This window comes from Kogia breviceps, chromosome 13 (genome assembly GCF_026419965.1).
Source record: "Kogia breviceps isolate mKogBre1 chromosome 13, mKogBre1 haplotype 1, whole genome shotgun sequence".
Classification (NCBI taxonomy): domain Eukaryota; kingdom Metazoa; phylum Chordata; class Mammalia; order Artiodactyla; family Physeteridae; genus Kogia; species Kogia breviceps.
Window position 1 is genome coordinate 88,509,216 of NC_081322.1, and position 25,397 is coordinate 88,534,612.

Sequence of the window (25,397 nt, forward strand, 5' to 3'; positions counted from 1 at the left end):
GCGGCCAGAAGTAGAAGGAAGATGGAGTGGAGGGGCGGACAGGGGCGGGAAGGCGAGCGCGGAGGGAGCGCGGGCCGGGCGCCGGGGCCCCCCGCGGGGCTGGCGCGGCCTGCGGACGAGGGCGGGACGCGCGGGCACGACGCGCTCGGCCCGGCGGCGACCAGGCGACTCGGGGGCCGGGCCCTGGGCCGCCGCGCTCCCCCGCCGGCTGCGCTGCCCCCGGGCTCCGGGCGGAGTTGGCCGGGGCCGGGCTCGTCCCCGGCCGCGGGCAGGGGGGCCTGAGGGCGGGGAACGAGCGGCTCCACGGGGCCGGCTACGGCCCTCCTCCTGGGGCCTCCGGTGGGGGCCGGCCGCGGGCAGGAGGGGCGCGCGGCGGGCCGGGACTCGGCGGGCTCCGCCCCCTCAGAACCAGCCCTCCGGGGCCACTCGGCCCGACCGTCAACCTAGCGCTTCTCTCCCTGCCGGCCCGGTCCTCACGCCGTGCTCCGCGCTGGGTGTGGGGGGACCGGGGCCGTGCTCCGGGCCGGGGCGAGGGGCTGCCGAGCAGGCGTGGCGCGGTGTGTGCGCGCTCGGCCGGCGGAGCCTCCGCCACTGCTCGGAAGCAGCGGAGAAAAGCGCCGCAGTGCCACTGCCCGTGGAGGCGGCAGCGGCTGCAGAAGACGCCCACTGGCGGAGCCGGCGCTCCCCACGCCGCCACCGCCCGCGCCCACGTAGCGCGCCCCGTAGCTTCTCGGCCTCGCCGCGCCAGGCCCCGCACCCCGGCGGCCCTCCGCTAACACTGCGCCCCAGGCCCGGGAGGGAGGACCGAGGAACGCCGCGTCTCTGCGCGGCGTTCTCAAGCCCTCGTGTTCCGCAGTCGGTACCCGCCGCCCTGCAGCCGCTCCAGCTGTGCAGTGCTGGGCGAGCCACGTCGGCCTGTTCCGTGCCCGAGCCCGGGAGCCCTGCTGACGGCGGGCCAGCAGCTCCAGCTGAGATGTGCTCAGAGCTCCCGGGAGAGTGCAAACTCAGACGTTTGGTCGGAGTTCCCTTGAAGGCTTACTGTTTCCAGTAGGCTAGGGTTTAGAAACCGGGTTCGTCCCCAGTTCTCCCTTTCCAATACTCTATAACGAACTTCGTGTGCACAGCCCAGCTTGCCCCGGCCGCTTTAGAGAAGGGAAAGGGCAAACTACGGCTGCCCTTAGTTAAAAACTAGGAGACCACCACTCCAAAGCCTTGAGGACGGCGTCCTCACCTTTGGCTTTCTTGGGCAACGGCCCGTCTCTCCTTCCCCAGCCCCAATCCATACGGTTGCTACTGAGGAGAACTGTGCCGCCCAATGGGCGCTCAAACCAGGAGCGGCCGCCAGAAGTTAGGAAAGTTGGAGCGCAGCGCGCACGGATGCGCTGGTGTCGGTGTCCGGCAGGCGCGCGCAGCGGGGCCACTGCGGCGCTCCGGGTCTGAGCCGGGGCGGCGGGCCTGCTGACCCACGGTGGGACGGGCCGTCCAGACTCCCTGGACTAGGTCACCTTCCCAGGACTGCAGCACGCGCGCCGATGCCCAGCTTCCGCGAAGGTCAAGGCGGTCACCTGAGCGCTAGGCGTGCGCTGCGGTGCAGCCGCTCCGGCGACACAGGGCCCGGGGCCCTCAGCGTGCGCTTGCCCTGGGGGGGGTCTCTTCTCGCCCTCAACTTTTTCTTCCCTCCGTCCAGTTCTCTGGTGGTTTTATTTTGAAACGTGCTCCAGATTCTTCCCTAGTCTGCCTTTGCCCCACTCCCATCCAGACACCCACAGTGGAAACGGGCATACTGGTATTTGCACCGAACTGGGCCGGTGGGACGCCTGGGAGGCTGTGCGGCCCCAGAGTACCCGGGCGTTTCCGCGACTGCGGGGCGGACTCGGACCGTCGCTTGTCAATTAACGCGCGCCGACCCTGGCACTCACGGATCGGAATTCGTAACTTTGCGGAAGAAGCAAAAGATTCTGGTGGTTCTTACCTTACTGAGGGGGGATTTTGCCCGTTGCATTCGCAAGTTTTTTCCGGCGCAGAAAAAACGACGACGACCGAGCCATGCTGCCTGGTCTGCTGCTGCAGCCTCCAGGCTGACGTTTCTGGGCCGCGCAGCTGACACCTGTTACTTCCCCGAGAGTCGGCAATTCGCACGGGCTGAGCACTGGGCCCCGCGGGGAGGGTGTCCTGGGCTGCCCGCAGGTTTGGGGGTGGGGGGACGTGTTTCTCCTTGGAGTGTTTACCGTTCGTTCTTTTACAGGCAAAATGTTTCTACTTGTTTAAGTTTCTTTAGTTGCCTTTCTGGAGTCATTAAAGTGACTTTCCTGTTAACAAGAAAATTTGCCTTTAACTTGAATTAAGCCGTAGGAGCGCGGGGTGCAGGGCACGGGATGGAAAACATCAAATATTTGTTCTCCGGGTCTTTGTTAAACCAGGACGCAAACTTTAGAATTTTCAGTAACCCTTTTCTGGAATCAACCTCTTTCTATTTTTCTTCCTTCTTTTCTCCAAATGATTGCTGGAAGGCACACATTTCCTGGACAAATTAAAAACGACAAAGCCTGACAACGGAAAAGAAACGCGATGAGGAGTTTACTGATTATCGGTTACATCTATCTGTTAAGCGTTCTCCCTACTTAATGCTGGAGTCCACATCTGTTAATATAAGTCTTGACAGGCGCCCAGCCACAGTTCCTTTCTTCATGAAATACTGTGTAGTCAAGATGTAAATTACAAACACATAGACATAAAGGCGCTGTCACTCACCCCTGTGTTCAGGTGTTGCAACACCTGTAGAATGTGTTTCTTGCGGATTCTTTTCCTTCGCTTTGAGCTTCCTTAGTAATATATAGGGAGAAGGAGAAGACTGTCACTAAACATTTGTTACTCCAAACCTTTTAGGCATAAACACGCTGGCTCACAGTTAAGTGCACTCTGCATTCTGATGGCCCCCATAAAATTAGCAATTTAGCTATATGTCAAAATGTTATCAGATTACAACACAGCTTAAGCACAACTGAAATTATTAGCTGTAACTCCAGCAAGAGAACAGCAATGGCAGAAGGTCACACCACGACTGTGCACCCTCTGTGAAAGGAACAATCTTCCTCATTCTCAGCTGAAGAAATGCCAGCCCGCACTGCAAAGAATAAAAACTAAAAGAATATTAAATATTAAGAGGGGAAAGGTGCCAAAATGAAGATGATCATTACTAGTAGTTCAGCATTTTAAAAGAATGTAAAGCATCTATCTCTGCCCTTTACCAAGGAAAATGATCAAGGAAGCAATTGATATCGGTAATGAAACCTGTATTAGTGGACCTATGCATCCATAAGTATATTTAAATTCTCCAAGTATTCTTCCATATGCTGTTATTTTTCAATTACCTTAATTCTATATTAATTTTAGTATTTTATGCATAATAATTCATATATAGAGGAGACAATATCTGCCTGATTATTATCTCATTTGAAAGATATGTTCTTAAAAACATTTTAAAATATGGGTCAAGGAAGAGAATAAGAAATGTTAAAATGTTGGTTTTCTCATAAAATTATAAAATTTCTTTATGATAATTGAACCATGAACCCCTTTTAATAGCCTAAGAGTTAGGTTTACAATAAATATAATTAATATTTTATGAACTCTGGTCAACATGTGGGCCTGTGTCTTAACTGATTCTATTTTACAACTTTTAACATGAGTGCTTTTACAGCTGTAAGTTTTACCTTGCTAACTGATTTTTGAATAATCTGTTTTCTCTTTTAAAATGCTAGTAACCTTTATAAAGATATAAGACAAAGATTGATTAAACGTTAAACTTCCTCTATTTACATAGATAAGGTCTATAAAAAGACACGTTCTTTTTACTTTGATTTTAATTTTTGTGACTTATTTAAAGTAACAGTTATCAGAGCAAAATAATTCATAAGCAAGTGTCTTTTGCTCCCAAGCTCAATAGAAACATGTGGGTTTCACATGTCAGACTTTTCCATTTAATTGCCAGTCAATTATCAACATATATCGTATCACACAAACTCTCTGCATTCTAATAAGATAACTTATTCCTTGTCTGGCATGTTAAAAGTGGAGTTCAGCTGCCAGGCACTAATTCATGGCCTCCCCAGTCCATGAAACCCCTCACTACTAGTTCTAAGTTTTCCTTTCTCAAAGCCTCCTTTAATTTTTCTCATCCGCAATCCGTCATAGCTTTGCTGTCCAGGCTCCTAGAACTAATGCATTTTATCTGCACGTATGAACGTGTTGCACTGAACCTCTTAGGAAACTCGATGCACGTATACTCTGCACTGGCAGTTTTATTTTAAACAGGCTGATGGTGGAAGTCCTGCTCCTCTTACCGCTCATAACCTTTAACAAGGGCCAGCACACAACAGACACTCGATGCTCGCCCCCCTCCCTGTCACCTGCGTGCCAACGGATTACAGATTTCTGTCAGCATCGGTGTTGACAAACGTTGACTGAAGTGACAGATCCATTCTTACAGGGCTGTTGTAGTCAGGCCTGTTTTTTAAAAGGGGCATTATCATTTGAGTAAGAAAAATATTATTATAAAGTCAATACACTGAATGGGGCTGCCTTGAAAATAGACCAGAGTTGGTAAAAACAACTTCTTCAGCCCTAATATTCCTAAATCTGCAGTTCTGATAGAATTGTTTTTATGAATTCAAACAAATTAACTAGAAAACAAACTACAATTTAGGTACTGCTTTATGTTATAAAACAACTAACACTATATTATTTTTCGTTAAAAAACGCCAAAATAGTGTTTAATTTTCAATGAGGGAATGTTTTGGATAACAGGCCAATTGTTAAAACATTAATATTCCAAATAAATCTCCCTAGGTATCCATACCTTCTGAAAAGGGGGATAAGCGTGTCTCTTGATGAATAACAAGATCAAGTAGACATTTTCATTAATCAAGAGGAAAACACTTAATTCCCTCATGAAAATAAGCTCCACTTAATGGCTGTGAGTATCTAGACCCTAGGAGACTGCAGTTAAAAGGCCCGCTTAAGTTATGTAATCAATACAAAGTTCCTGTGATATAACCCCGTGAGCATTTACTTTCTTATATAACACGACTGTGCTATGACGCAGAACTAAATTTTGAAGATGTTGCCATTTAAAAAAATATCCAATCACTTTAGAAACCCACTGAGATTTGTAGAATGCTGAAGCAGTTTTCACTTCCCAAAAACACACAAAGTAGAATACAACAGTGAGTTCTGGTTAAGTAATCAACACTATCACCAAACTTTCACAAGTCAGATATATCAGTTTCCTTTGAGGCTGTCTTTAGAGTCACATAGAAGCTGAATGAGAGATTACATATATTTATATATAATTATATGCATAAAAGACCTAAACGAAAGAAATACTTCTTTAAGAGAGCCAAGTCAATTGAAAGCACTTAAGTAGAACGTGACCATGGGGGCATCAGGGATAAAAAGGATGAGCTAAGGGAATGGTTTAGAGTCCACCCTTATGACCATCTGACATACAACGAGCAGAGAGTTTCATAAAAGGTTGTCAAAATTCCCACTAAGTCTGTCCCCCCACGATGAGTACCTTAGAGCCCACACAAATTATCATGGGATACTTGAACTGCGTATTGTTAAAATCATTTGAAATAAGCAGGTCTTCATCTGTGGTTTGGGAATCCTCTCCTTGCAAACATTATTTTAATAGCCATATTCTTACAATGTGTCTTGACATCTATACAAGGGGGTTATGATGCAGTTATGGGAAAAAGCAAAACTGTTGACTCTTACGGATTTGTCTCAAAAATTAGGACCAAAGTGGCTCACTTAATCCAGAGATGTGATTCCTTTCTGTTCATCTCAAAACAAAAAACAAAACAAGAAAAACCACGGCATGGCCTGGGGCACAAGTGTTCTGATCCGGACCAGTACTGGATGGGCATTTAAGGGCATTCAGCAGGGGCCGCGTTCATTCACACGGGTGAGTTGTTCTGACGTCAGGCCTTGACTTACAAAGACAGGTTTTTCCCGGAGCTCCTCTTACAAAAGCGCCCAAAGGAACAAGGAGACGGAGCGCGAGGTTCCCGCGGCCGTCCAGCGCCCTGGGCTGCTGGCGTGTTCTAGGCCCGTCACACACACAGCGCCCAGACAGTTCTCAGGATTTGGGTTTTATGATACAGATGGTCCTTGTCCAGACTAAGTCATCCCTCCTTGTCGACACACACACACCATCCGGCGTCTGGAAAAGCAACACGTTGTGAACTATCACTAGAACTTTGTATATTATATCTTTTGAAAGGACTCTTATCACAGGAAAAAACAAGAGAAGCCAAAAGGTAAGCAGCCTTGGTTTTTCAGCCACGTTTGTTGTCTGTGTGACTTGACCTAAAGCCAGAGACCTGTGGCTGAAGAAAGGGGAAGCTGAGACCATGTATCTTCCATAATAACCTCTGGACACATTCCTTGTGTTTGCTTGCGAGTGGGGGTGGGGCGGGGGGTTAGTCACTTTGTTTTATCTTCTGCACTAATTCATACTGCAGTCGTCAACAAAAGCAATGTCAAAAAGTGGGCTTTCCTCCCCGGGGAGCTCATCTGCATCCACATTATGCTCCTGACCTGTAAGCAACGATGTGGTAGGATTTCCCTGTTTCAGACAGAGGATAGGAGAGTGCCGGCCAAGCACCCGGAGGCCCCCTGAGTTCAAATCTGCCCCTTCACTGATCCCAGGTCTCCAGTGAGATTTCTGCAATGGTGTGTGTGAAAATTCCCTTTCTCTTTCTCCCTCCAGGAGAGGGAGAAATTTCCACAGGAAGAGATTTCCACAGGAAATTTCCAGAAATCTCCACGCAGGAGTCTTGCGCTCCTGACACGTTAATCCATACTCTGCCTACCGGTGTTCAAAATAGTCCTACGGGCGACTTCCCTGGTGGTCCAGTGGCTAAGACTCCGTGCTCCCAGTGAGGGGGTCTGGGTTCGATCCCTGGTCAGGGAATTAGATCTCACGTGCCACAAGTAAAGACCCTGCATGCCACAACGAAGGTTCCGCGTGCCGCAACTAGGACCCGGCTGGGCCATATAAATATTTTTAAAAATAGTCCTTTGTAAGGACGTTTGCCCTACTCAAATAACCCACCATCATTGCTATCAGCAACAAAACCCAACTATTTAGCATATCAACCCTCGCTGAAAAAATATACTAAAAATCCACGTATCCTCCTGACTGGAAATCTCCGTAATAAATCTTCTCCATTTTACTTTTCTTTAGTTTGCTGTGCCCTGAGAGCTTCCAGCTGAGCGACAAGACTATGGCCAACAAGGCAAGTGCCATCTTTACAGAAGAACACACCAAGGTTAAGTGGCCTTAAATAATTTGTTAGCTTGGCTTTCCATGTTACACTGGTCCTTTTTTTAAAGGGCCCAGCTGGCCCAAGCCCAAGTCTGTACACTTGTGGTTGAACAGGACAGGAAGGGAACATCTGGAGGCTGCATTTGCTAAAGCTGCACCACCTGGCAGGGGCCAGACAACCCTGCCACACACGGAGGGTTAGGGTGGCGCATGGGGAATCAGACACAGAGAGCTTCAGAGGGGCAAGTAACGTGGCACGTTCTGTGCAGACTTTGTCCATCCTCTGCTTCCAGAGGGTGTGAGGGTGGACCTCTGGTCCTGGCCTGAGCCTCGTGAGCCACGGACGGTGTACAGGCTGACATATACGGTGTGCAGACCTAATACACTTCTCAATATGAGTCACCAAAAAATGCATTTGCGTGAAATACAGAAAACAAAGGGTGGCTTTAAGGCATTTATGTCATAGTTACCGTTCAGCTGCTGTTTTCCCATTCACAGTGTAAAGTCCTTACCACAGGTGCACTGAGAAAGATAAGGGAACATCATTAACCCAGATTCAACTCATTTGATAACAAATGTTTAGAAATGTTAACGCGCATTCTGAAAAATTCTACTTGGTTAAAAAAATGAAACTGAACTGGGCTTCCCTGGTGGTGCAGTGGTTACAAGTCCGTCTGCCGATGCAGGGGACGCGGGTTCTTGCGCCGGTCCGGGAAGATCCCACGTGCCGCGGAGCGGCTGGGCCCGTGAGCCGTGGCCGCTGAGCCAGCGGGTCTGGAGCCTGTGCTCCGCAATGGGAGAGGCCACAGCAGTGAGAGGCCCGCGTACAGAAAAAAAAAAAAAAAAAGAAACTGAACAATTAAAACCAAGTTTAAAATGACTGTGACTTTTACCTGATAATCTTATATAATTGACAAATAAATTGTGATATAGTCACCTTAATTTATATGTGAGTGTTTCCTATGACTGCCTTATTCCTTGCTTCTGGAGTTACCTAAAAGCAGTGGCAACATTTCTGGGGAAGCTGCCCAGGTCACAGGTGGTAGAGAGGGCCTACAATCCCTGGGGTCTTAGCATACCCCAAACTGCCGACATTATACACGCTTTAGGTGAGGGAGATAAACGGAGATAAATGTATGCAAGCAAACGGAGAAGTTTCATGCGGCAGGGCCCCTTTAGATGAATTACGGTAGGGTCCCACCACGAAGGAGACCTTGATCATATTATCTGATGGCTGCGTGGTGTCTCTGTTGACCATGTTCCCCTGACTTCTTGCTAACCGCTGGAGTCTTAACACATGGACACTGTATACCCATGGCCTACCTTTCACATTACGCTGCAATAGTAAAGAGGTGGATTTCATAGGTTTTCAGTGTATCAGTGTTAAATCACCCTTTGTGGCAAAAAGAAGTTCACTATTTTTAAAGAGTAAAGAGTAGATGATCTTTGCTCTCAATTCCCAAAGTCTGTTTGTTTTCGTGACTATCATCCAATGATAGGCTACAGTGAAACCCTCCTCTGGCTTTTGTTTTGTTTTGTTTTTCAACTATGTTGATTAAATTTTCCTAAACCTCTTTTCCCAAGACTGGCAAACTTGGTAACTTAATTTTTTCCAGAGACAATGAGCATGATACCCCAGGAGTGATCACAGAGTATTTCTCACCCTGAAGAGCGTAGATTCAGCCCAGGGACTCCTGTGCCCTTAACTCGAGAACCGATCGCGTGCCGTTCACCCAGCACTTGTGAGTTAAGTCAGCCCAGGAGGGACAGATTGCTCGGCTGACCCCCCCACGCGACTGTCTCTGTGTCTCTCCATGAGTGTGTCCGCTGTGACTGCCCTCAGAGGCAGGTAACTTACCTCCCATAACCGCTCGTCACAGTCCTGAGGGGTGGCCTTTAGGGGCTGGGATGTAGGTTCATTTGCAGATTTTGCACACGGATTATAAACCTGATGAAAAGCAGCTACGGAAAGCAAATGAGGCCTTTTGATTTCCCCTTTAGGTATGTAATGTGTGCGTTACTCCCCAGGGCAGGATGTCTGCATTCAGTATTTCCAAAGTTTTGTATATATTAAGGTGAGATCACTTTCAAGAGGGCTCAGTTAAAATGCTCTTCTGATATAAAAGCAAGCTTAAGCATTAAATAGGCCGATTTTATAGCTGGGTTAGTATACATGCTATGAAAATCTACCCATCTGTTTGCAGTCAAATCTTATTTCTTAAGTAACCATAAAATACAGGTGAAGTCTGATTCTGTGTTTTGAACTCTGATTTAAACAAATCCAATGTAAATAAGTTTTCAGAAGAGAGAGCAATACAAAGTGATAGATCTATGATTCAAAGTACCCCCTTTGAATCGTGCATTTAGAACCGGATTCTAATTATAAAAAAAAGAATATTTCCAAGCTGATCTCCCTGTGCTATGTGGCTGCTTCCCACTAGCTTTCAGTTTTACATTTGGTAGTGATCAGCTCGATGCTTTGTGACCACCTAGAGGGGTGGGATAGGGAGGGTGGGAGGGAGGGAGACGCAAGAGGGAAGAGATATGGGGATATATGTATATGTATAGCCGATTCTTATAAAGCAGAAACTAACACACCATTGTAAAGCAATTATACTCCAATAAAGATGTTTAAAAAAATTTTTTGAAGCGTACTTCCACAAAGTTTATCAGAAACTCATTAATTGCATACAAGTATGCATTACTCATATATATCTCCTGGGTCAATGGTCCTACAAAGCAATGGCTTTTCACTTGACCAAAGCCTTTTAACATAACTCCAGCACTTCACTGGGGCTACTGGAGTTGCCAGTCTTTGTTGGGGATAAAAGAGTCCTTCTCCCCTTCCCTCTACAATAGATTAAAATAAGGTAACAGCAGCGGGCCCACACTGCACACGGCAATTAAATCTGGAACCAAACACTTCACATGTCCCAGAACTGTCATTTCTAGGTGACTTCATCCAGAATAGTTACTGAACACAGTATAACTCTGAAGAAAGTGTAATCAGTGAAAAAAAATTAATTTTCAAACCTTTCCTTTGTTTTATAATAGTCAGATCTTATTTTAAAACATTATAGGGTAGAAGAATCGCCATCACAACCCCTGGCCACCGTGACATTGTTATTGTGGTAGCACAGGCCAGACGGGCGGATGCTTTGTGAAGTCTACCTGGCAGGGCAAATCTGAACTGGAAAGTGAAAGTGTAGATTCACAATCACAAAATACAAATAGAAAGTTTGTAGTAACAGAAAAATCCAAAAGCTAGCCTCCAAAAAGCCCAAATCAGTGGTGATACTTGAGCTTTGAGTGGCAAAGAACTTAAAGAGGGTCTCTCTGTTGAAGAAGCAGTCCGCAAGCGCAGCAGAACTCTGAAGAAAATACAGCTTTATCGGTAGATAAAGGAGACTGAGGGAAGAGGGAAGAGGACATGACGATTACAGGTGAACAGAACGCAGATGCCCTACTGTGTGCAAACTTCCCAAGTGCATTTAAGTGGAATGTGATTTACAAAAGCCAGCAGCCCCCGTGTGGTGTGCACTGTTCCAAAATAAGAAAAGCAGAGCACTTAAATACTTTTCATTGTTTTCTTTCATTGCCATAGCAGGTTCGGCTTTATTAGGCCGATGTAGCTTCTTTGTCAGTTTTGGAAAGACAGGGGCTAAGGTCCTCAAAGAGCAGGAGCTCCCATATTGCTGTGGCAGCAAGAGGGCCCCTCAGAGATCCTGAGGCTCCGCCCACAACTGAGGCCACCACCTGGGCCACTTCCAGTTTCAAAGACTCAGTTTCCCTATCTACTTGTACTTTCTCTTATATGTTCTTAGTTTCGGCTGCTCTGAATTCTCTCTTCGCACTTTCATCTTTGTCTGTTTTCTACCTTTTTATGATGTGTTTGTTCTCAGCTTCTTTTAGTCTTTCTTCTTTCATATTGAAGGCATTTCCCTCCTTACGCTGAGCTTTTGGGGATCCCACAGTCTTCAAAATAAAATATTCCCCCTTTTTCATACATTTCTAGATTCCTAACTTCAGTTTTAATACCTCCTTTGATAGGTGGGTTATACAGGAGGATGCTTATCCATTTCCAAGTGCTGAAGAATATGTTCAGCCACATTATTACCAGTTTTAAATTTGGGGGGGCTATAGTGAAAGTATGTGGCCTGTAAAATCTCTAATTTTACATTTAAGTTAAAGTGTTCTTTGCGCCCACGTATATACTCAACCTTTGCAAAGGTCTGGTGGGGAAGGAGAATCCGAGCTTTGCAGACTCGTGTCTTCGTTGAGGAGACAAACCGCCCAGGTTCAAACCTTGCTTACACCGCCGTCCAGGTGTGTGTCTCTGGACAAAACACAGGACTTCTCGGAGCTTCGTCTTCCATCCTCAGAGTGGGAACAAGAACAGCATTCACCCCCTAATGCTGCCGTGAGAATTATGGACGACCGTGCCTGTGAAATGCCTCACATGGTGCCTGGCATGGCGTGAGCGCTCGACAGACAGAAATGCCACTAAGAAAAGAGAAGGGAAAAAAGAAATGGGTCTCTGAAGTCAGAGCAGCCTGGCTCTGAACCCTGGGTCTGCCACACCCTGGCAGCTCTTTCAAGTCACTTTAGACGTTACTGGGAGGGCTCAGAGAGAAAGTGCACGGAGGCTGTTAGATGGATGCCTGACACAGAGCCAAGGCCCCACGCCGGGGGCCTGCTGCTTCGGACCATAGGATGAGACAATGCAGGCTGGACTGTGTTTTTAGCTAACGAGCTAGCCTACCTGATGATTCCTGAGGGCCTGACCAGGCCAAAGAAAACCACTGACCCTCTCACAAAAGAAGGGCGGAAGCCACCGGGACTCCAAGTGTCGAGAGACTGCTCTTCCAAACAAGACCACGGAGCAGAGTGCAGCCAACGGTCTGTGAACACTGTAACGCGACCTTTCAACACCGGCTTCCAGGTACGGATTTTTCATGTGTTTTGTGGGCATCTCCCATCCCCAATTCTCGAAGCTCGGAGAAAGGTGGTTCCATTCCAAGTGCCGTTGCCTTACCCACTCAGACCTCAGCCTCCTCTCTGAGTTTCCGCGCTCTCCATTCAGATGCCCACAGCACACAGCAACCCACTGCAACCGGGGCCTTTCCTTCTGGAAAAAGGGAGCAAAGTTTCCAAGCTGGAGTTTTTAGAATAAGCTCTCTTGGTGGTAAGAAGAGAGGTGAAGACATCAAGATAATCTGATGTTAGAAAATCAAGGGTTTTCTCTACATCTCTGTCTGCTCTACAAACATGGCTATATTTTTAATATGAATTTGCTCTTCTGCAAATAGGCAATTTTTTATATGCTTTTGAAAGCTTGAGATTTAAGTATCTGCTTTGTTTGCTTGTTTTTGTTTTGGAAGACACTTCTTAAGCAAAAAGACCAAACCACAGAAGTTCACATGTAGTCACTGGAAAGTGTAAATAAAATTAGACTGCATGCTGGCAAGTCATTTCCAGTGCTTATCTATGCCTGGGTCTAAAGTAAGGATTTATTTTCACTTGATAAGAGTAAAGTACAGCATTCTCTAAGTATTTTGTGTGTACTGAGAAGGGGAGCGCCGCCTTTAATATATTTAATTCAAATTTTTCTTGGATGATTTGCATTCTATATTTAGCTGAAATAAGATCATTTAAAATCAGATGTACAGGGCTTCCCTGGTGGCGCAGTGGTTGAGGGTCTGCCTGCTGATGCAGGGGACACGGGTTCGTGCCCCGGTCCGGGAGGATCCCACATGCCGTGGAGCGGCTGGGCCCGTGAGCCGTGGCCACTGAGCCTGCGCGTCCGGAGCCTGTGCTCCGCAACGGGAGAGGCCACAGCGGTGAGAAGCCCGCGTACCGCAAAAAAAAAAAAAAAAAAAAAAAAAAAAAAAATCAGATGTACAAATACTCTTGGCGTGCCCATGTGCACGGATGCCCCTGGAGGATATTCGCAAACTGGAAGGGACTCCCATCTCTTCCCAAGATTGCCTCAATCAGGCCAAAACCCAGGAAATGCTGAGCGAGGTAAGGTTTAGCGGCAGCTGACCACCAGCTCTTGCGGCGCGCTAGGAAATCGCTCTCCTGTTCAGTCGACCAAAATTAATTGGGTGTCTGCTACGTGCCAGGCCTTATTCCAGGCACTCGGGATACATGAGTGGACCAGACAGATACAAACCGCTGCCCTTATGAAGCCTATACTCCAGAATGGAGAATAACCGAGCCACAAATAACATGAATAAGCGACTGTGTAACATGGTAGATGCGCTGGGTACAGCGAGGTGGGTCGAGGTGCTGGCAGATTCTCAGCAGCGCTTGGGCGGGGCTCACTAAGAAGCTGGTGTGCGAGCCAAGACCTGGCGGAGACGAGGGCGGGCCCTTGGTGTGCGGGAGGAGGGGTGCCCCAGGGGACAGCCTGTGTGCAGGCCCCACAGCACCCGAGTGTGGCTTCTCAAAAAGGAGCCTGGAGCAGATCTGAGCTGCGGCCGTGGCCAGGAGGCAGAAAGGGCGTGGCGACCAACTCCTGCGAGCTGCTTAGGCCATGACCTTGGTCTTCCTCCTTCATGAAATGGGGCAACTGGTGGACTCACGTGGTCTGACTTTTGTTTTTAAAAAAATCACCTACATTTCATGCATTTTTTCTTTCCCTGAATTGCTCCGGAAGGGTGGAGGTGCCAGGAGCCTGGCGGAGCGGCGATCCACACTCGTGCTTCCTTCCTGCGTGTCAGGATGGGCCTGTACCCTCAGGAGTGGGTGAAAGAAGACCTTCAAGGAGCGCTGAAGGTGACTGGGGGCCCCAGGGGCCATCTCCTCCCACAGGACGGGCACTAACTTATTCCCAAGAAATGGAACTGTTCTGACAACTTTCAGAGAAAAAGTACAAAATCTTGCTTAAGTTATCGACGCTCTTCCTTCCCGCAGCAGTTCACTGTTTACATCAGTTCGCCTCGCCACTGCGCCCACGTTTGGTCTGCACGTTGCGGGGCAGACATCCTTTAGATGAGATTAACATGTACGCGGGTAGACTTTGGCTCTCCTCCCTCTCTGTCTGTCTGTCTCTGTCTCCCCCCCCCCGCCCCCCCCCACCATCCAACGCTCTTGGTTCTCTTTCTCTGGAGAATACCTCCCCATGATTCCTTCCCTGTTGTTAAGCCTGTATTCAGAACTTGGTCTTCTGTATTTCTGGGAAATGTATCTGTATTATCTCTTACGTAGCAATAACCTTTGGGGATTTCTTTTTTAAATTTAAACTGCAAGTGTGAAAGCGCAAATCCTCATAACCATTTTATCTGGATTCCAAAATAAAGTTAGTAAAAACTGTCTCCCTCTCCTATTCCGCTTGCCTCGCGGCAACAGTTTTCTCTCGTGCTGCGTGTTCGATGCCAAACCGCAGCCCCCGCCAGCGTCCTTTGCTGCTTTAATCTCAAACCCCTTCGCTGCCAACGCACCAGGTCACAACCCTCCTCCTCCCCCTCTTTGTACTAACAGGGTTTTTGCACACTGGCGCTCACCGAAAAAGAAAACAATTCTGAGTGATAAATTAGCATCGCATTCTTATTTACACGTGGCAGAAATTCTGCACTAGCAACAGCCACCAAATCAACTGTCATCCCCAAGAATCTGGTCTGTTTTCTTCCAGAAGGAGATTTAAAGTAGTCAGCCAGACTTTTCCAGATTCTTTTCCGTGAAGGAGTACATTCGAAGATGAAAGAAAGTGGGAGGTTGTCCAGGAAAAAAATCCCATTGAAAGCATCAGTTTGGGACTTCTGAATTTTCCCGAGGGTAGTTTGATAGTCTTTGTTAAGTGTGTGGCATGTGGTCACTTCAGGTAGCCGTGGCCTGGGGTGTGGAGAATACGGAAGGGGCTGTCCTAGCAATCACCTCAGTTGAACTCTGGAACAACTGCACCAGGTCGGGAGAACAAAATGCATGCCAGGTGAAGGGAGAAGAGAAGAGGGGGGAGGTATTTTAGCTCTATTTAAAAGCCAATGTAGGCAGATAATTCTCAGCGTAAGCCCAAATAACCTGATTCTTATACCTTAATGCTCTTTATGCTTCGGTAGCCTCAGATACCAGCAAAAAACAAAGCAAACAAACAAACAAAAATAGGCCTTCAAAGTCGAAACAGGAAAGTTATGAAGAACCTTCTCTCAGCCTTCCTAACAATCCTGGGGACGGGGATGGGACCAGAAAGGCTGCTTGGAGAGGGAGAGTCTGGAATTTGATGCGGCCCTTACCTCTTCCAGCCCTTGAGGGGCTGCCACCTCCCCCTGACAAAAACCCTCTCGAGATGCTATCAATAAAGCAAAGCTGGGCTCCCAGAGCTGTCAAAGTGTGCGAATGCCAAGGAAATACTTCACAATCTCCTTAGGTTTAAGGCTATCCTACTTCACATTTTGGAAATACACATACGATAAAGTTGGACCTATGAAATTGCTGATATTCAACTGTTTTTCACCTATAGGAATGGTATTTTACACGGTTTAGCCTCAAACAGAGCTATGCCCTCTTTCAAAGACACAAGGCCACAAAATTTCACGTGTCCAGTTTAGGGACGCAGAGAGAAACGTTTGGGAAGTGGCACTTCTGGAATAGTCTTCACCTTATGGTGAGTACTCTTGGTTATTATTGGGTGCCCACTGTGGATACTGGGAGCACTATTGGGTACCTATGGTGGGTACCAGTGGGTGTTGTTGGGTTTGGGTACTGGTATGGAAACAAAAATAATTATGGACATTGTTCTTTGGCTTATCTCTTAAGGAGTATAACATCTTACTGGGAGAAATGAAAAAACTCCACCATGAAATTTCTTCTCAGAAATAGGGGGTAATATGGTAAGTAAAGAGAGATGTAAGGCCTAATATATTTTTCAAATTCTAAAGTTTAACTGATTTGCTGCCAAAGAAGCGAAACTGATCACAGCGCAGCTGTAGCAACCTCCACTGAGCAAACAAGGTGAAAAATTATACTTTCTCCATTTTACCAGAAGGAAGACTTCCAACTACAATGAATTTAAGGTGCCATCAATTGGAGACAGATACTTCCCGAGTACAATAAGAAAAAAAAGAAAATGGAGTCCTGTTTATACAAATTGACCTTGAACTTGAGTCATACATAATCTGCAGACAGTTTTTAGATACAGCTAAAGGTACCCCGAAAATCTCTACCACTGTGCTACACCCCAGAACACTTCCTTTCAAAAATACTCATTACCTTCTGCCTGATACATCCGTTTCCTCCTATATATTTCAGGGTGGCCGACTTGAAGAAAATACTTTTCTGTGCTAGTATCTTCCCATTACTATGGAACCTGTAAATCTGAAGACTCAAAGGACTTTGCAAACTGCGTATGAAAGCTTCTAGACAGAATACATATGGGGCTTTCCATATAAGTGTAGTACTGAATAGCTTCTGACTCTCCCTTTACTGTAACAATGCCTGTATTTACAGAGCACTACAGTTTATCTCCTCCAACATGCCCATATGACAGACACTGGAGTCTAGAAGATTAAATCAGTTTCCAAACGGAGAATAGTAACATCTGCTAAAGGAATAAAAAGCCAGCCCTAATATAATACTTAGGTCCATGGGGCTATAGAAAAAGAGACAATTTTTAAACATATTCCATATTCTCTTCCATTATAGACTATTATAAGCTATTGAATATAGTTCCCTGTACTAGCGAGTAGGTCCTTATTGTTTATCTATTTTCTATATAATAGTTTGTATCTGCTAATCCCAAACTGAGACAATTTTTTAAACTTCAAAGTTATACATTTTATGCAGCAATAGTAACATCCCTAATTGTTTTGGAAATGTGTGTGTATGTGTGTGTGTTTTCCCTTAAAGCAGAGGTTGAGAATCATCTGGAGGATCTCTGCGAAACCGACTGCCCTGCCCCAGAGCTTTGGATTCGGACCTGGCATGGGGCTGAGGATATGCATTTCTCGTAAGTCCCCAGGTGATACTTCGGATTCGGACCTGGCGTGGGGCTGAGGATATGCATTTCTCATAAGCCCCCAGGTGATACTGAGGCCGCTGGGCCAGCACGCCACTACTACTTCCTTAAAACTGTGAAGGAGTCTATGGTGGTTACATATACTTCTCTCCTTCTTCTAAAAAGAGCAAACCGTGGACAGGATACAGTCAACATCTATGAGTGTTTTGAAATACATTTGTTGTTTACTCAGAATCAACTCTGAGCTGCATCGCTTAGAAAAGGTGTGACCTTTGCGGAGTCAACAGCAGATGTAGACCAAATGGGTGGGTTTTACAAAGGCACTGGCCGCCACTACGTGCTCTGTCCTAACAGAGCCACTGGAGGGGGTGAGAAGCGTAGAGAAGTACAGCGACCGCCTAAACCAACTTGATGACCCGTCCATTTGTATTAATGATAAAGGAGTTTATTTTTTTGGAAATCATTTATTGTCATCAAAGGAGTGTATAATCACTCACAGAACAGTGGGTGTCATTCTGGAAAATCTGTTTCCAAAGGCCATGATGAAATGGTGGCGAAGTTGTCCTTGATCTAGTTTTTGACTGGCTGATTTTCCACCAATTATGAAAACAGCCAAATTTATGGAAACACCGTATGTACCATCCCCTGGGAACATGAAGATCCACAGCCGCAGTCCAGGATCTGGCTAATGTCAGCCGGTGCGTCACCGCTTCTGGTGAGCCGCGCCTGCACCTTCAGGTCTGGGCCGGGTGCCCTCTGATCTGGGTCTCTCCTCACCCCTCACCTACGCCCGCTAGAATGTAAAAGTTGGGCAGGGCCCAGGTCTGTGTGGATCACTGTATCTGACACTTAGCACAGCTCCTGGCACACACAGCACGTATTCACTAAAACATCTGCTGGATGAATGGATGCCAGGAAGGTGTACAGACAATAACTCGGGATGAGGGGGGTAGCTTTCTGCAAGGGACCGATTACCAGAGTGCTGACGCAGATCTCAGGTGACAGAAGGAAGGACACAGCACGAGCAAAACAGAATGTGATTCGGGCCATACTGAAGACCTTCGGGTGGGGCACCACCAACACAGACGTCTAGGAAACAGCCCAGACAGCAGGCTTCCCAAAGGGAGAGTCAGGTGAAGACTCAAAAAACAACAACAAGTGCGCGCGCACACACACACACACACACACACGTTACCTACTAAGACCCCCGTGAACTAGCTTTGCAGTCACACTCGTCTGAGGAGGCGCCACCCCTTATCATCCCACGAGGAGCCCTCTGGGGTCCTGACGTGTGATGCGTTTAGAGTCTCAAGCTGCAAACTCTTGGGTCTTTCGTGCTGGGCGCAGTGCCTGGTGAACGAGGACGGCAATACTTCCAGATGTGATTTCCCCGTGAGTCTGGCTCTCCTTGAACGTCCGCCCTTTCCCATCTTGGCCGCCATGCTCGCTACAGGAGGCGTCTTCTACCCTCGGGTGAGCCCTCATCTTGCTGCTGTTCAGGGGAGAGCCGTGGCCACACTCTACTCCCACCAGAGCCTGGCTCAGTGGCTCTACTCTGAACATCAGGGTGAGCACTGAATTCTCGCAGCGTCAGCATTTAGAGTGACACACGAAGAGGGCAGAGTACGAGAGCGTCTAACGCGAAGGTCTGTAATACCACGTGCATGTGGTCGGAAGAACAGCCTTGTTTCCCATCAAACCGTCCGCTGTATTTGTATCTGTCCTTTTGCTTCCAACACGTTTCTGTAAGTGCTTTCTAGAAGACCCTTAGAGGTGCGGTGGGCGCGGGGTCTGCATGGACGCGTGCCATTCAGACCAGGGCACAAATATGAGCTTACGGGCATCACCCACTCGTTTGCCGGCCCTCGTGGGCATTACCGTTCTCAGGGGGCGGGGCCTCCGCAGCCCAGCCGGACGCGAGCTCTCACCTAAACGCGCTGCACGGCCACCTTCTCCCCCGAATGCTACTACGCCTGCTTCAGGAACGTTTTGCAAAATGTACAGCAGTTTGATGTTAAGGAGAGTGACGTAAGCAACACCAGAACAAAAGCAATAGTTCTTTAAATGACTTTCAAAATTCTCTCTATTCAAAGTTTTAGCGAAAACAAGTCAGAGCACGGCTCTCCCCCACCACCCGCCTTCCTTTCCGTCCACCCCGCAGCGCGCCTACACTCTATCCCCTCCTCCAGCCACTTTAAAGCACCTGCCCCTCCCTGCGAGCTCCCAGACGTGCTCTTTGTGACGAAGCTGTATTTCCACATCACTAATGAAGATGTCTTAACTACGGAGTCAAAGTTGCCACACTGAGGGGAACCTAAAGCGATTCTTTAAGATAAAGATGACCCTATACACACTATCAAATGTAAATTAGATAGCTAGTGGGAAGCTGCTGCATAGCACAGGGAGATCACCTCTGTGCTCTGTGACCACCTAGAGGGGTGGGATAGGGAGGGTGGGAGAGAGGGTGATGCAAGAGGGAAGAGATATGGGAACATATGTATATGTATAACTGATTCAGTTTGTTGTAAAGGAAAAACTAACACACTATTGTAAAACAATTATACTCCAATAAAGATGTTAAAAAAAAAAAAAGATAAAGATGACCCCACCGCTACCTTGTATTTCACTCTCGTAAGAAGAGCTGCAAAATCGAGAAGTTCATGAAATGAAAGTTTTCACTTAGTGAGGCTACTTTAAATATCATCGACCACTTTAACTTTCCCACTAGTTCCATGAGCAGGATGCAGTTTTCAACGATGTTCACTAGTTCGGTAGCGATACCGAAGGGCCGACGTTAAAGTGATTCTGTCTCCAAGTATAAACTGCAGAGACGCACTAACGTTTGTATAATGCACCAGGCTTTGTCTTTTCTAAGTCGTTTCTTTATACTTTCTCTCACAGTGCTTCCATGAAACGTCGTGGCTGGCTCCACGTTCGGAAGGGCAGCCTTAGATACAGAGGTTGAGGTTCCCTGAGAGGTTTTTATTTTTTAAGCAAATGCGATAGGCAGGATTCACTCTTTGCCAGACGTGAAGTGTTTCCCAAATAGTCACTCTTTTCACAATTCAGCAGCCTCGTGAGGTGAACGCTGGCCGGCCGAGGCGGACGGAGGTGACGAGCTCACTGCAGTCGCAGCCGGGAAGTGGCAGAGCAGAGAGATCGGAGCTGGGACGACCGAGTCCACAGAGCCCGCCCTGAGCCACCGGCCCGGGCCAGCTAGTGGGTCCCACAAACGTAGACTGCCGGTGTGGTTTCACCTGAGGCTCTAAAAACGCACAGCAGGTACCAGGTATGCATATACACATCTTCTCACAAGAGTGGGACTCAGGTCTAGCTTCTGCATCTCTCCCCTAGTGGTGCGCTTGAAAACCTAAACAGAATAGGTTCACGTGCCTTTGAAGAAACGTCAAGGGAAAGAAAATGCAAACTGAGGAGTTAACTTGAGCATTAATTCCAATGGATCTCAAATCCACAGGTTTATCTCAGCCCCCTCTAATATGGACCAGTATGGAGTGCTTTAACGGCATAACTGACGAAGCCTCAGAATAGGTAGCTGGCAACCAGCGGGATTTCCCTCAACTAGAAATGAAGGCAGGAAGCCCAGCTAAGAGCAGCCTCTGTGGGCCTGCAGGGCATCATCTGAAGGCTCTTAAGTAGTAATGGTCTAATCAAATAACCACTGGTGCAGCCAAGCAGGGGAATGGAATATACACTGATCTGGAAAGATCTCCAGGACACATTAAATGAAGAAAACATGATGAAGCTCAGTGAATACGGAATGCTACCTTTTGTATAAGAAGAGAGAAAAATGATGTATAATCATATTTGCACGCGTTGTTTAAAGAAACTCTGGAAAGCTACTGCAGAAACGAATAGAAGCGGCTCTCTCCTCTCCTTCCCCCTCCCTCCCTCTCTCCCCTCCCCCTTCACACTGTGCGTGTACACACGTGTGCACACGCACGGGTTTAGGAACAGATGGGAGTGGTGAAAGGGAGCAGGGTTAAGAGTGAGACTTCCCAAAATACCCCTTTTTATGGTTTTTCTTTAAAATCATAAAATTAATTTTTTTTAAATCTGTCATGCGTTAAACAAAAGACCAGAAACGAAGACCAAAACAACATCCCCTACTGGCACTGTTTATGCAGGTTATGTATGGGATGTACGCAGAAGTACAGAAAACTTATGCATGGAATTCATGTAGAATTAATCTAAGCATTAGAATCTCTCAGACCTGGGTTTAAATGTGGACAAAACCCACGCAGCCTGTGGGACAGTTCAGCTCGAGTGCCCTCAAGACAGATGGGGCAACAGGAACCCCAGCGCTGCGGCGAAGGTCAAACGAGGCCCTGTCTCTAGAGAGCCCGGCACTAGCGTGTCCCCAACAAATGGTCACTGGATCAGAGAACACCGCTCTCTGGTGCGAGTTCGGGCTCCGCCAACACGTGGGTAAACGCAGGTCTTCGGCAGGCATCACGGCATCTGTGTCTTTCCCTAGTAAGTAATAGAGCTTATTTTGCTTTTTTTTGCCAACCAGGTACTTCATACACCATGCATGGTCTTATTTGCGGAGCAAGTTAACTATGGAGTGTTGAGTGCCTGCACTCGGGAGACCCTGTGGCTCTCTGTTCGTCTCACAGCAGAACTGCCAGAGTTCAGACTTGAATCCAGTTCTGTCTCAAGCCAAAGCTCACGCTTCTTCCTCCACAGGCCACCTCCTATTTCAATTCAGTGTCAAATAGTCTCAGCCCAAGACCCCCCGGGGCTGCTCTGCAGGGACCACTACGAATTTCCCAGCTGGTTTAAACCTCATCCTAAGGCTTTGTTAATGAAAACTGTTGCCTGTGTATCCACAAACAAAGGATGCGGAGGCCATCGAGCCCTCAGCCACTGCCGCAGCCCAAGGTGAGCCCTTCGGGAGCTCCGGATGGAGACAAAGGGTCTGCCTTCTGCCAAGCCCTCAGCCGCGGCAGCAGCCCCCAAGGGTGCACCCTGAGGGGCCGGGATGGGAGAGAGCTAAGGTGCGCGTCGAAGGAATGATTTCAAGAAGCCCAGACTCTTGCATCTTCCCATACACAGAAAAGCGCTCAATTCCGTACCTTGCGATGTCTGATTTTCGTTACTTAACAGTGCTCTCTTGATGTTCTGACTACCTGGTCTTCGTTGCAAAACTCCGATATATCCTGGCTCCCCCCAGAGCTCTTTGGAGCGGTCCCTCGGAGCTATCGGAGAGGCTGTCTTCCGGGCTTAAATCCCCAGTTTTGTTTGCCAAATAAAAGATGATTCTCAACTTTTAGGTTGTGCATTTTTTTTTCAGTCGACAGTTTCCAATCTTGTACATGGTCTCATCCCACTAGAAAATGAACAGTCTCTGGCTTTGGGCTGCTCAGCCGCTGTTCTTCTGGCATGGTTCTGCACAAGTTCTCACATCGAATGTTTGTACAGATTGCCATCACTCCAGCCCGCCTGGTTTCCGGTCTCCCTGGCTCTGCCCTGCTCAATGCATTTCCTTATAGAGCCAGAGTGAGCTCCAGAAATGGTGAATCTGATCTGCCCACCCCCCTTGGTTCCTGGGGACGAGTCCAAACTTGTTGGCGTGCCCGGAGGGTCTTCATGGGGCTTTCCGGCCTCGTCTCCCACCACCTACGGACGCTGAAGGTACAGAACCGCCTCCAGCTCCCTGGGCGCTCTTCCTCACGTCTCCTCCTTTCCTGCGCACGGCGCAGTCTTAGCTGGCCAGCTCCCGCTCCCGCCGCAGCCCGGGGGTCCTCCGGAGGCCTCCCCGAGCCCCCAAGCGCCCGTCAGGAGTCCCAGCGGGGGCTGTCTCCCCTCCCTGAGCTCCCCAGGGAGCCCAAGCTCCCGGCTCTTCATCCTGCCACCCACTGGGCGCTAAACTCTGAGCGGGTCCTGTTTATTACCATTTTATCTCACACTTTTAAAATAAGCACTCATTAAGTGCTTACTGAATTAATGGATCTTGGTTCTATTCCTTACACTTTTTGACTGTACACCGAATGAACTGACAAGCAGGCAGCTTACATTATCCCTTTCTTTAGGTGAAGAAATGAACCACCTTACCGTGAACCATCCCTTGAATAGGTGCCCTTTGCTCGGTAATTTTAAGTTAAAAGATACAATTGTTACAAGTACCTAATGAGTGGCAGGACTGACCCTCAAATATAGACCAGTCCAGAGCCCAGAGCAGTTTCGTGCTGTGTTCACCAGACTCCGCTCCTGCAAAAATGCAGGGAGGTGATGAGCTGTGACGGCAAAAGGCGGATTTCGACACAGGAAGACGCAGGTTCATACCCAGCTCCAACCCCAGATGGATCTGCCTTTACGGAGAGATGGTCATGAATCCCTGCCTCATAGAGTGTTGTTGTGAGACTGTAGAGGCGCTTGGTGCCGGGAGAGCACCTGCCAAGCTCTCCTTATATTCAGATCCACAGTTATGCCGGAAGCCGGTGGGACAAAGGGTTTAGCCTACATTTTAGGGCAGAACTTTGTAGCAGACCATTGTGCTTTGAAGAGGAGAAGGCATTCCCACCCTTTGGGGCATCTGTGAATGAGGACAAGATTATGACTGGGCCTTTGGCGTGCCCTGTACCCCGATAATGCCGCATTACCAAGACCACTGCTCCCTGGGGCAGTGACGCCGGCTTCTGGGTCGCTGGCTCGGGAATCCTGTCTGTCCCCAGGGGGCACACACCTCACGAGCACTGTCAACAGGACCCCACTGTCCTCTCTCTGCTGCTTGTCCTTCCATCGCCCTTTGGCTAAAACTTCCAGGGGTTACGCATACCTAGAGAAGTGCTCTTCTTTAAACCCTCAGCCCGGAAAGCGTTTTCTCCTTCACAGTAACACATACAGCACACAAACAAATCCTGCAAACAGATTTTGCATTTGGGAGAAAATTCATATTTAGAAATTACCAGAGCACTTTTGACCACATACTTTCAATCTTTCCTTTTCTAACAGAATAAAAAGTGTCGTCTAATACAACCAGAAGTAGTGGAGTACTGCGTTTTATTTGTGAGTTCCAACTAAATCCATAGTGGCTGTGCTGCAGAGATATGCCCGCAGAATATTTATAGTTCGCAGGAAACTGGTTCCTCTCTTATTTTGTTAACGTCACAGAGAGGATGGAATAGGTCTAGATAACCATCAATAGCCTAAAAGATGTACCAGTTCTAGGTGTCACATTTTAATTAAAAAAAAAAAATCATTACGTCCCCTAATTTGTTTTAAGTGTTGAATCTATGAATCGGGGATTTAGAAACACTGGCTTTAGTGAGTTGAGTTTCACTCTGGGTATCTATGCAACAGTTAGCTCAGATTCTCATTCTGGAGAATATTGTGTGAAATCCTGAGTTAAGTGAAACATTTAAAATTACAGTGACTTTCTAGAATATAAATAGCAGCCAAGTATAATATTCCACACCACCATCATGGTTTCTCTTTTTACTATTATTTAAAAACCTGTAAGTACTCTAAGTCACGTAGTATTGGCTTTAAGAACCTGATTTGGTTGAATAATTGTCGCCAATCTGAAAGGACAGCCTTGTATTCCCCATATCTTGGCACCAACAAAACTGATCTCAGGAATTAATTTTTTTGTGGAGCCAATTAACTTCAGGCAAGAAGGCACAAAATAATACATTCACGGGGCCTTGTTGAGCAATTTTTGGGTTTCAAATAATGCTTACTGTTCCCATAATGCTCAAAAAAGTTTTTGAAAGTTGTTTTTTTCCTGCTGGCTAATACAGCTATATGAAATCAACTTATTATTTTTCTAAAATGTATTCTGAATTTCATAAATCTAGTTTGAAGTAAATATTTTACTTTTAATGGATCCAGGTTGAAACATCTCACAAAACCACACAACATCTGTGCACAACAGTATTAGATAATGTGTACATAATTCAAGGCACTGTAAATGTAACATAAACCAGAAGGAAAGGTGGCTCATTATGTAACGGCCCGGGCAGTGCACAGGTATATCTCATTACAAGTTAATTAAATACAGAGACAAACTTACAAAATCAGGGAAGTAGGAAATTCTTTAATTTTTTGACATTACCCTCAGCCTTGTAACTAATCAGTTCTCAGGTC

At 47.3% G+C, this 25,397-nt stretch overlaps 1 protein-coding gene across 3 annotated transcripts in view; it reads right to left on the bottom strand.

Annotated features, from left to right (window-relative positions):
* PDE10A (phosphodiesterase 10A) overlaps positions 1–25,397 on the bottom strand; it is a 566,819-nt gene that overhangs the window by 277,383 nt on the left and 264,039 nt on the right. The window contains exon 1 of one of the 3 annotated variants that reach the window (XM_067011132.1): positions 1,973–1,988. The exons of the other annotated variants lie outside the window; for them this stretch is intronic. The gene's annotated coding sequence lies outside the window, so the exon portion shown is untranslated. Of the gene's footprint in view, positions 1–1,972; positions 1,989–25,397 lie in introns of those variants that run through there. 3 annotated transcript variants of the gene reach the window in all.